The following is a 12647-nucleotide window of genomic DNA, read 5'->3' as shown; positions in this document are numbered from 1 at the left end:
ATATAACAGCGATTTTGAAATCCTAACTCAACTTCTCCTAACAAGGACTTAGAACATGCGCTAGGCCCTTGGTTGCTATATTTATGTATTATGTCAAGGATTATCCAAGTAAAGCTTCAGTTTAACCAACTACTTACGATAATCTTAAATCACAGATAATAGAGCTGAACCATGATTAATTTTGAAAACGTCATCTTATTTTATCTATCGCCCGGACATCCTAGAAGATGGAAGATAATTAGAACTGAAATTAAACGAGATAAGTGATCGAGACATTAGGAAAAGTGAGAGTGATCCAGAACTGGGCGTAAACTCTTAATGAGACTTTATAAAACATGTACGTGATCTTCTTACTGCAAATCAAAGAATTTTGAGACCAAGTTTCAACTAACCTTATAGCTTTTGATGACAACTTCGCACGAATCATTCCTAATGTTCTCTTACCGTAAAGCTTTTTCATAAAACTCTTACTTTAAAGTTTTTCGAAGAGATTTTTCCAAAAAGCTTTTTGTTAAAAGTTTTTACCATAAAGTTTTTTCCGTTAAACTTTTTAGGTAAAGACAAAATTAACATAAAAATAGCAAAAGCGGTTTTCCATATAATATCCAGAAAACTTTTAGGAAAACACACGACTTTGAAAAGCTTTTTCGTTGAAGCTTTTTTAAAAAGCGCTTTCGAAAAATCTTTATTTGACTTGGTCTTTTCATAAAGCTTTTTTTAGAAAGCTCTTCCATAATTTTTTTGAAAGAGACATTTTTTACGAATTCAACCGGATTTCGAAAATTCCATTTATATATTCTCTAGCCACAAATCACAGTGTTTGGAGTTTTACATTGAACTTGAAACATACTTTTGTGGTTAACCACTGACAGACAAAGCAACTATATTTACAAATTCGTACATCGTATATATGCTTTTACACTAAATGTTTTTTGATTTATACGCATGCAAATGTCTATACACCACCTAGTACATGAGCGCTTTATCCAATCGATTTCTGTGAGTACATTTGACAAAAAAATGCCCTGCGTGTGCTGCATGCCACAACAACCGGAAATGTTGTTTGCAAATTCAAATCAGGCGAAGCGGAAATGTGCAGATGTGACAACCATATATATAGATGATATAAGTGTGTGTAAATCAGACTGCGCATACAAATGGCAACTGTTGACAGAAGGGTAAAGTGCCAGCGCGACTACTGGTAGAGGCCTTGGAGGCCTGTGGCGTTTTGTAATTCGACTGGCAAACGAAATGAGCGAAGATCAATAGGGCGAACGCACCGCATGTGTGCACACGCACAAACAGCACATTTCTATACATTCACTGCTGAAATTTAAATATCTCATTTATATTTGTTGTACGGCTGCAACACTTGCAGACATATTAAACATTAATGAAGTAGTACAGAAGCTGTTGAAATTTTCAAAGCGACGCAGAAGGGGCTGGAAATTCTTAGCTTTAATATTTCTTTGAAATATAAATTCTTTTTAAACTCTTTTATAAAATATTTTTTGATACAGTATCATCCGTTCTTATATATATTCATATATTTTTTTATGTTTTTCTATGATCTCTTTCGAGCATATTTATGGAAACAGCCTCAAATTGAATATATTTTCGAAACTTATCTTGCAATGTTGCAATCTTGCAATGTTGCAATCTTGCAATAGAACACATACTTTCCAGTATCCCTAAAATCCTGCGATTTCGTTATCCTCAAAAGTTTTACAAATTTCCGTCTATTGATCAGTAGTAGTAATTTGTTTAGACTTTAAATTAAAACATGGACGAAAAATAAAAAAATTAAAATTTTATTTTTGCCAGAGGTTTTAAAAAAAAATTCTAAAATTTCGTTTTTTATAGTGGTAATTGAAAAAAATTATCCTCCTAACCAATATAAATTATAACTCGTGGTCTAAAATTTCGTCAAGATCAGTTATATAGTTCTCGAGAAATCTTGACAACCGAGTTTGGGAACTTATCGCTTTTAAAGTTTTGAGTGACAGTAAAGGTGCAAAACGATGCGTAAGACTGTCATCCAAAACATGATGAACGTAGATAAACCTGTACACTGTCTATATGATGATCTAGACAGAAACTTGGTAAAAAAGTTCAAAGCACGCTGGAAGAATATACCGGGATGCAAAACCGCAAAAGTTATGTGCCAAGCGGTAGCATTTGGGGCATTTGGGGGCTACACATTACGTTAATCTGGAAGAAAGGACCAAAACTGGTCTATGTGTGGCTTTTTAGCCTACCAGAATAACCTAACCTAACCTAAAGGTACCTTGGCGTGTTACTGGGATCGGTTTGAAATTTTATATTAATAAAATTCAATATTATAAAAATGCTGTAGAAGTTCAGAAGACAACGTTCGTTGAACCTATGTCTCACTCAACCCATTCGCTAGTATACACGTGTACATATGATAGTGTCCCACAATTCGAAAATTTTTCTAGCAGAAATTTTTTAGAGAAACAAGTTCTACCCATATTTCGGGAACACAAAAAAAAAAACCTTCAATAAGTGTATTATTTGACTCCTTATTAATATTTAGTCTAACATTTTTCTTTATTCTACTCATATACACCGATATTTAATAGCAACCTAGCAGATTTTAGGATGATCGTTTGAGACCTCCTGGATTAATCCTTTAGGAGATATCCTATACTCCCAATTACTCCTAATACTCGTGTGTAAATACACGTAAAATTGTATACTCGTTTTTAACATTGCATGTCATTGGAACGCGAGTACTCCTTTTAACCTCCTAATGGAGATCTCTATGATTACTACTATAGGATATCTCTATGATTAATCCCAAAGGAGATCTCTATGATTACTACTATAGGAGATCTCTATGATAAATCCTATATTATTTTCAACCTGCAATTATTTTAACAAAAACAAATTTTTATAATTTTATTTTTTATTAAAGTTTTTTAATTAAATGAATGTACATGAAATCTATTATTTTTTTATATTATAAGTGTTCCTGTAGAACTGAGCCTTACATTTGAGAAACGCCTTTTTGATCTTTGCCTCAAAATCATGGTATGAGTAATCATCTTTTAAAGCCTCTAAATTTAAACGTGTTAAAAAATAGATGACATGAATTGAAATTATGTATTACCGTAAAGAAATTTATTGAAAAGTGCATAACTCTTTAATGCAACTTTTTTTTGGCTCCATCCCAATTCACTTTTAAGAGCAGGGACTCCGCAATCACTTCATCCAAAATTTTTGATAGGGGTCTCTTTGAAAATTTTTGCTTCAGATAGGCCACCTATAATAAACTCAAACTGTTTAGTAACATCTTATCAAATGTATTTTATCATACTCACAATTTCTGCCTCGGGCTTATTCAAAAGCAAGGACTCTGTAGATGCTAAATCATTCATGTTTTTAATAGGAAATATCATTAATTCAATCTCCATCGGTGGAAATATGTCAATAATCCGCTCCAGGAGTATAGTGTTCTGCGCCGATATTTCCTCTAGCTTCCGTATTCTTTGTTCCATGTTTTTCAATTTCATTAACACTTTCCACATCATTTTCATTTTGTGTGTTATTATTTTGTTTTTTTATATAAATTATTTAATTTTTTATTCACTAGGCGTTTTAAATGCCTTTTAGAGTACATTTAATTATCAATTTAAAATATTTAATACTCAATAGATATAAAACACTTACGTCTGCACGCTTTAAAAAACACAGTTGAAATGAACAATTGCTTGAAGACAAAAATTAACAGTTATTATTTGCCGTTAAATTGTAATATTTAATCAAAAGTACGATTTTTAAGCTGCGAAAAATTAAAAAATCTCCTTTATTGCTCCTAAAGGAGGACAAAAGAAGATCAATACTGAAATGAATTAAAAAAATCACAATAGAAGTATAAAATCTCCTTTTTTGCTCCTAAAAGATGACAAAAGGAGGTCAACACTAAAATAAAATATAAAAAAGCACAATATAAGAACAAAATTAAAAAATCTACCTTACTGCTCCTAAAAGAGGTCAATAGGAGGACTCCTTCATTTCTCCTTTCAGGAGATCTCGCTTTTAAATCTGCTGGGAATGCACAGACATACAACACATGGGAGTATAAATCCATATACTCAAATTACATTCATATTTGCATTCATATTTGCATTTGCTGCCAACTATATGCAAACTCATTAATCTATAAAATATGACCAACAATATCCGTTAAATTAATTACATTTACAACAATCAATACAGTAAATAAATGCGCATTTATAATACAACAATACATATGTATGCTACTACAAATACAACGATGTACTCCTTATTTCGAATATGTTCGAAACCCTTCATGCGAATTACGTGTATATTTTACACACACTCCTCTCCACTCTCGACCGCTCTACAATCGCTCCTCATTCGTTGCTGCCACATTAATTCGTTATTTATGCGCCTCTACGGTACTTTTACATAAATTTCGCAAGTCTTTATCAGCTGCATTACAAATGCTCAATATGCACACAGCTCACCTCACTTCACACAGTATTTGTACAATTGCCGCTTGTATGCGCTCTCATATGCCTTTATAGCCAGCAATTGCCTTCAAATTCACTTATGCGCTCTTCCCAAACTCAGTTACTTATTGCCTATTTGCTCATCAGTCGACTGTGATAAGCCACAATGCATTTTAAACGTTCATTATTGTCATGCAAAATTGCAACTGACCGGAATGCAATTCTGCGCTCATACATATGTATGTACTCAAATTTACATACATAAAAAATTGTGCATGCCTGCCTGCAATTTGCTGGACAATCACGGCAATCTGCGCTATAACCTTAAATATTCACGATACTCGTATTGACAATGCATTTAATTTAATGCTATCATTGTTGACAGTGTGACATAAACTGTCACCGGCACGCATACTCACCTAGTAAGGGTTTATTTTGTTGTATATGAGCGCAGAATTAACTTTAAAGGCCAGCACTTACTATTCACATTGAGGTTAAATGATTTAACTTGTCACAAAATTCATTACAATTATGATTACTGATTATATATTGAAATACTAGGAATAGAATTAAAATAATTAAAGTGACAACTCTGATACGGCTTCAACAAACATTTTCTTTTATTCATTTTGAAGTTAAATAATTTGAATTATCCTAAGTGGTAATCAACAAATTCAAGTACAATTACAGTTATTGATTACTTTTAGAACTACCAAAGAACCAATTTCCGGCTGCTGATGTGGCAACTCTGATAGTGCTAAATTAGTTAGTTTCCTATATTTCTACAACTATTGAGGTTAAAAGATTTGACAAGTATTAAGCGATAGTCAACAAAATTAGTACAGTACTGATTATTGTTTACCTTTAGCATTACCGAAGCTTCCAGCTTCTTATGTTAGTAGCTCTGGTAGAGCTGGTAATCAATATTGTCGGCTACCTTTTAATCGTTTATTGCTTTTCAATTAGTATTCTTGAGATTCAAATCTCAAACAGGAAAAGTAACTTGAATCCAAATCGAACAAAGTATTGGTATAATCCACTAAAACTGGACTAACAAATACATCAATAGGTATAAATTGCATAATCGAATATAAATAACTGGTATAAGACACTAAGACTGACCTTACTAGTAACTGATTTAAGTCGCTAAAACTGGCGAACAAATAGAAATGAGTGGTATAAATATAGTATATTCGAATATAAATAACCGGTATAGGACATTAAGACTGGCCTAAAAAATATAAATAGCTGGTATAAATCGCATAATCGAATATAAATAACTAATATAAGTCACTAACATAAGTAACTGATTTAAGGCGCTAAAACTGGCCAAAAATAGAAATGAGTGGTATAAATCGTATATTCGAATATAAAGTATGGGACACTAAGACTGGCCTAACAAATATAAATAACTGGTAAAAATCGCATAATCGAATATAAATAACTGGTATAAGTCCATGAAACTAGCGCAATGAATAGAAACAATTGGTATAGATCCCATAACCAAATATAATTAACTGACATAAGTCAAAAACTCCCATCTATTACAAATATCCTAGTAAATGTTTATACCACTTTAAGGGTACCTGTAAAAAATAATTGGTCGATACAATTAATTAGAAAGAAATAGCAAACGTGTTTATACCATTTTAATCCGGTCTCTGCGGTAAATAACTAAATCTACGGTTATAGTATGTTTCATTTAGTTTCCTCATATACATTTTTCTATAAGACATGGGATCAAATCTCAAAAATAAGAACATATCTATGCTGCGAGAAGTGGTGAAACGAATACGCCCATTCTAACCCCCTTAAACTTTACTGCTGCATGCCATATTCCCAACGGCCATTGCAACTGTAAATATTGCCACTAGCATATATAAAATAACTGCAACGTTCTCTATTACGCTGCCAAAGCCTGCAGCCATCCTCCCTTCTCTGCCATCAACATTTCATTAACAAATATTGCAATAGTAATAAATTTTCCAATACTCACTGCCCTGCATTGCTGCTACAATGTATTGCATTGTTTTGTTAGTTGAAATTACTGGCACTTGTATGTGTTGCATGCAACACGGACATCAAGCTTGCATTATATTGCAACAATTGTTTTGGTTGGTCGTGAGCAAAATTGCAAATTGCATATTATTTGTGTGCGATAAATTTTCTATACAAATTTAATGTGCCCACACACATATAAGCAAATATGTAAATAATGAATTTTCACAGGCGACGACGAGTACGTGGTGATTATTCTGCTCGTTTGTTTTATGTATGTAAATTTTGAAATTTACTGCTAACGAGCTATTTTGTAATAAACTTATAGAAATTATTTATTTAATGTATGGCAATTTGTTTGGAGTGTTTATCGCAGTGCAGCTGGTCTTAAAATGTTATTATAATTTGTTGCATGGAGTGACTGATATGGGCTTTAAACCCGAAAACTTTAAACTTTAAGCCGAACTTTTCGTCTTCATTAAAGTTAACTGTGAAATAAAATATATTAATTTTTTCAAAATACGAGTCTGCTTCTTATAAAACCTGAATATCAAATATTTCAGTATTGGAAATATAGTTTCGAAAATAAAGTTTTGAAATTATAAAATTTCAAAAATAAAAAAATAGTTTCGAAAATCAAGTTTTGCAATTATAAAATTCCAAAAATAAAAAACAAGGTTTCGAAAATCAAGTTTTGAAATTTTAAAATTTTAAAATTTAAAAATAAAAAAAAAAGATTTCGAAAATCGAGTTTTGAAATTTTAAAATTTATAAAATAAAAAAAGATTACGAAAATTGAAATTTTTAAAATTTTAAACTCGAATTTGAAACAAATACTTATAATTTCGAGTATGCAAAATTTATAAAAATTATTATATTTTTTTAATTTTTATACTCAATACTCAAACCAGTCTATAATCTAAAGTCGCATTCTCAGTGAGCATGATTCAGAACTTTGAATTTAGTTACACACCTTTCAATTGAAAATATACAAAACACCATTATTACCTCAAACAATGAATTCAATTAAACTTTTCACGAAAAACATATAAAATGAACTCAAAACCCAGCAATTTTCATCTTCATCCTAACTATTTAATTACGTCCAAACCTTCGGCTAAATACTTCTACTCAATTCAATTCAATTCTTCTTTTGCCGCTGCTTTTCTGCACGAAATTAACTAGCAATAATTCAATGCCTGCAGTGGTAATCTTTGCCATTTTGCACAATTAATTTACGGCAAATACCTAGCAGTCAAATACACAAGCCAATATTTTAATTTGTACCACCACACTCACTGCCAACTCCACAGATCACCCGCGCTGCCATTGTCTAGCAATTTAAAATGCGCACACACAGAGTTGCTAACAAAAGAGTGAAAAGGAAATGAAGTTGAATGCCAGAATATATTTCTATTGTCTTTTGCTGAGATTTCTCACATCGTTAGCGCACGTTTTCCGGTCCTCCACCATCGAAATCACAAATTGCATTTCCGGCATAAATACTCAGTAGACCGGGCCGAACAGCCAATGCTGGAGAAACTCACAGTGGTGAGCATATTGTGTGGCACGCCCGTGTGCAATACTTCATGCATTGACTGATAGTGAAATGCTTGAAAGAAAAATGGTTGAAAATTGCTAAAAAGCGTACACTTGCATCCGGCGTGTGAGGCGCGCAAACAACGTTTGGTCAGCCAAAAAATCGAAGTAGACGGAAATTGAATCAATGAAGATAGTAAGCCAATGCAATAAAGACATTCCAGTGTGCAGAGAAATGTGATTGTGGTGCGCTTTAAGTGGATATTAAATTTGGCTACTAGCAGTTGAGTTCTTTTTTCGAAACCTAAGAAGAGACTAGCGACAGGAAATGGTCGAGAAAGAAAGAAAGCAAAAAGAAATAGCAGCTTCTGGTGGCTAGTTAGAGTATTACAAATACATGTAATTGAATTGTATGCTTCAAAGTGTAGATAACACAATAAAATTGATCCCAAAAATGGTTTCGTATAACCACACAGTAGTGGGTAGACGTGGCGTATGAGTAACATTTTTAAAACTTTTTGGAAATGTGTTTGTTTGAATACAATTTTATGAATTCAAAAATATTTCGTTGTCAAATGTGGTTTTACAAAAATAAATGCTGTAATTTAACGTTTTGTATAAAAAATACAATAAGAGCAAGCAACAACCATATGAAAAAGTGCGGTGATAGCTACATTTGGTCTCATACATATATAGATGTGCGGTCTCTAGTTTATACTCTTGGAAAATCTCTTTACATACATATATTAATACTTTATATACTTTCATTAATGCATATTACATTTATTCAGCACTTGGTCCACCATCAACTTCCATATATTCAACGCAAGCTTTATCAAATGTCCCAAAACAGCTCATGAATTTTACGTTTATTTAAGCTTACATTACGTGCAACGCTTTAGTGCGCTCCTACACTTACATAGACACATATACGTATTCCATATTCACAGTTATATTTACTCCAACGCTTTATTATAAACTCTCCGTTATACGCTTTATTTGTCATTCGCTAGCTTGCGGCCAAAAGCGTCTGCTATTCACTTTAAATTGGTCAGTATATATGTATATAAGTGTCCAAAAAGTTAACTGTAAGCTGCAGTAGAATCCAGTTATACCAAAGCATGGTTTAATAAATATGCTTATACTCCTAAAATATATACCAAGCACTTGAACGCGGTTAGCTGGTACTTGGTTGTTGTGTCTGTGTGCTTTGCTTTTACTGTTGCTGCTTTTTGTTGTTGTCGCTCTCACTTGAGTTGTTGTTATGATAGTATAAATTTCAGTTTGTGACTTTATTTGCGCCATAACAGCTCTATACTGAAGCAGTATACTGCTGCAACGTGCAAGCTGCCAAATATTCTCGTTGGCAGTCTATTAAAGAGCATATTTTGTGGCAAGTGAGAAGCTTGCTATTTACATGTTTTTTATGCACTATTCGTAATTTTTTATTTTTTTTTAGGGATACAAAATTTTTGTTTGCTACTTGTTTGTTATTAAATTACAATGTTTTTTATGCGCATTTTATATCGTCAGCTCATAAAATCGAACACTTGGTAACGCTGCGCAGATTAAATTTCAAAGAATATTTTGTTAATGCAAAAAATTTAATCAAAAAATATCTTATCTAAAAAAAAAAAAAAAACAAATTAAAACAAGTAAGGAAAGGCTAAGTTCGGGTGCAACCGAACATTTTATACTCCCGCAATTTATTGAAGAAATTTTATTAAGATAACATTCAAATTAACCCATAAATTCGGCATAAAGTTTAATAGAATAACGAAAATCGTCATATATAGTATATGAGGGCTGAGGTAATTCCTGAACCGATTTCATTCATTTTCATCAGCAAGGTACACTATAGTCAAGGCGATACCCTCACTTAATTTTGATAAGATAGCTCACATATTAACCAATACATATATGCGGAATAAAGCTCACCGTATTTTTGAAACACCTATAATTAGGTATATGGGAGCTAGGATAAGATACTTTTGAAAAACCTACAATGAGGTATATGGAGATGTTATGACCCGATTTTAATATTTTTTGGAAAAGAGACACACTATTAGAAGAAAACAATTTCCTCTGAATTAAATTGAGATATTTGAGAGATTTACCCATATTTTCGGTTAAAATTTATCCTTAGGCGCTGAGTTCAACATGTTCGATATCTGGGGCCTTGAAAAGTTAATTTCCCTTTTCTACAATTTTTTCGCAAGTGAAGCCAGAGATGATATGCACTATTTGTGTAAAGTTTTATTCCGCTATCTTCATTGGTTCCTTATGTTTGCATAATAAAGTGAAGGAATAAGATGGAACTAAAAATTGAGTTATAAGGAAAGTAGTCGTGGTTGTAAACCGATTTCGCCCATTTTTTGTCCGTGTTATCAGGGTGTCAAGAAAATATTATATACCGAATTTCATTCGAATCGGCCGAGTAGTTCCTGAGATATGGTTTTTGACCCATAAGTGGGCGATGCCACGCCCATTTTCCATTTTGTAAAAAAATCTGAGTACAGCTCCCTTCTGCTATTTCTTCTGCAAAATTTAGTGTTTCTGACGTTTTTCGTTAGTTAATTAACCCGCTTTTAGTAATTTTCAACCTAACCTTTGTATGGGAGGTGGGCATGGTTATTATCCGATTTCAACTATTTTCATGGTGTGTGGTGGGGTACATAAGAGAACCGACTGCAGAAAGTTTGGTTTATATAGCTTTATTGGTTTGCGAGTTAAATACAAATAACCTATTTGTGGGCGGGGCCACGCCCACTTCCCTAAAAAAATTACATCCAAATATGCCCCCTCCTAGGGTGATCCTTTATTCCAAATTTTACTTCTATAACTCCATTTATGGATTAGTTATGACCCTTTATGTGTTTTTGGCTTTCGCCATTTTGTGGGCGTGGCAATGGTCCGATTCTGCCCATTTTCGAACTTGATCTTCTTATGGTGCCAAGGAATATTTGTGCCAAGTTTCGTCAAGATATCTTTATTTTTACTCAAGTTACAGCTTGCACAGACAGACGGACGGACGGACAGACATCCGGATTTCAAATCTACTCGTCACCCTGATCACTTTGGTATATATGACTCTATATCTAACTCGTTTAGTTTTGGGTGTTACAAACAACCGTTATGTGAACAAAACTATAATACTCTCTAGCAACTTTGTTGTTGCGAGAGTATAAAAATAAAATAAAATAAAACAAGTAAATTAAATTAAACTGATTTGGTTTAAATAAAAAGATAAAGATTGAATTAAAATAAAATAATTATTTTTTATTTTTAATTTCAATCGAATTACAAACATTAAATATAAAAGTATTTCAATTTCCAGAATAAAAAAAATAGTTTGTTCTTAAAATTTTAATTCATCCGTCTTTACTTTATTCCGTCAATTACAAAGCAATGTCAAAGCAACTAGTGACTGACCATTTAGTTGATGTAGTTAATGTGAATGCGATTAATGCCCTCAGCAATACATATATTAAATCAAATCACATGCAGGCATACGCAAATATTGTGACACCAAAAACAACCAACTTCAGCAAAAAAAGCGGAAAAAGCAAACACTTTTCCGAGCATTTTTGTTGCCTGCTAGTTGTCTGTAAAGTTTTGCAACAACAACAATGTGTTGAATAAAATCCAATTTGAATAAACGGGCGCACCAAATTCATAAGATCAGTTCGTTGAGCAGTCAGCAACCCAAAGGCGACGCATCAATTGAGTTATTGCTGTTGTTGTTGTTGCTTATTATGCTCACTTTAGTGTGACAGACGCACTTGAGCGTTAATTTCGTCGATGCCATTTTCAAATGTCGCACACACATACAATTTCACTCATACTTAGCGAAATCATTCTGAAGCACTTGATTCCTACACATTACTCATACGCCGCGTAGCACCCAGTAAGTTTGTGAGCAACAGCGCGCACGCGGCACGCAAGTCTCCACCGGAAGACAAAACAAAAGTTTTTCAACGCAGCAGTCTGCAGCAGCTACAGTGAAGTGTTGTCCTTACATTTTTGACATTTGTATGTATGTGTGTTCGCAAGTGTGAGCGCGTTAATGTAAATGGCTACGTACAAAAGACGCGCACGTCTGAGTGATGAGAATATTTATCATTGTTATTATGATATGAAATTTATGTGCAGATTTTTAACGAAACATTAAATCTGTGCTGCTGTTGGCGGGTGTGATTTGTGCGACACTTGGAGAAGAAAATAGAAATGGAAGGTAGTGACTTTTACTACAGAAAATATCTAATGGCAGATAATGCATTTAAATCATTTAGAAAACGGTAGGGAAGAGCTGAACTCGGACTATACTCACAAACCATTGCAAAATGAATTAATGATAAAAAATATTTAATTTATATGCGCATATAATATATCACACGATTTATCACAACTTAGACGTTAAAATATCTAAAAGTATAAGATTCTCAGCTTATTTATCAATTTTTATTTCAAATACGAACAAACGCATGAATGAGCTGTGTCTTCATCAATTCATATCCTCACTCTGAACCTTTTGATAAACATAACCTCAAAACTAGCACTTTTGATTCACTTATCCCTCCATACATTACAAACTCCCCACTTCACATCACT

General features: G+C 32.9%; 1 protein-coding gene and 1 long non-coding RNA gene across 11 annotated transcripts in view; one reads left to right on the top strand and one right to left on the bottom strand.

Moving 5' to 3' along the window:
* LOC105217115 (protein sprint) overlaps positions 1-12647 on the top strand; it is a 444786-nt gene that overhangs the window by 411566 nt on the left and 20573 nt on the right. The gene's annotated exons all lie outside the window — the stretch shown is intronic.
* LOC105215330 (uncharacterized) lies at positions 2600-4586 on the bottom strand. Of its 2 annotated transcripts, XR_008471539.1 has the most exons (5): positions 3998-4585; positions 3694-3733; positions 3345-3629; positions 3134-3286; positions 2600-3080 (listed from the first exon to the last, which is right to left on the bottom strand). It is a non-coding gene; the product is annotated as an uncharacterized LOC105215330 (long non-coding RNA). The 2 variants fall into 2 exon arrangements; XR_008471538.1 differs by having other exon boundaries at positions 3345-3733; positions 3998-4586.

The sequence above is a fragment of the Zeugodacus cucurbitae genome, chromosome 5, assembly GCF_028554725.1.
Source record: "Zeugodacus cucurbitae isolate PBARC_wt_2022May chromosome 5, idZeuCucr1.2, whole genome shotgun sequence".
Lineage (NCBI taxonomy): Eukaryota > Metazoa > Arthropoda > Insecta > Diptera > Tephritidae > Zeugodacus > Zeugodacus cucurbitae.
The sequence above is the reverse complement of the archived record's forward strand: the minus strand, read 5'-3'. Positions and strand labels throughout refer to the sequence as shown.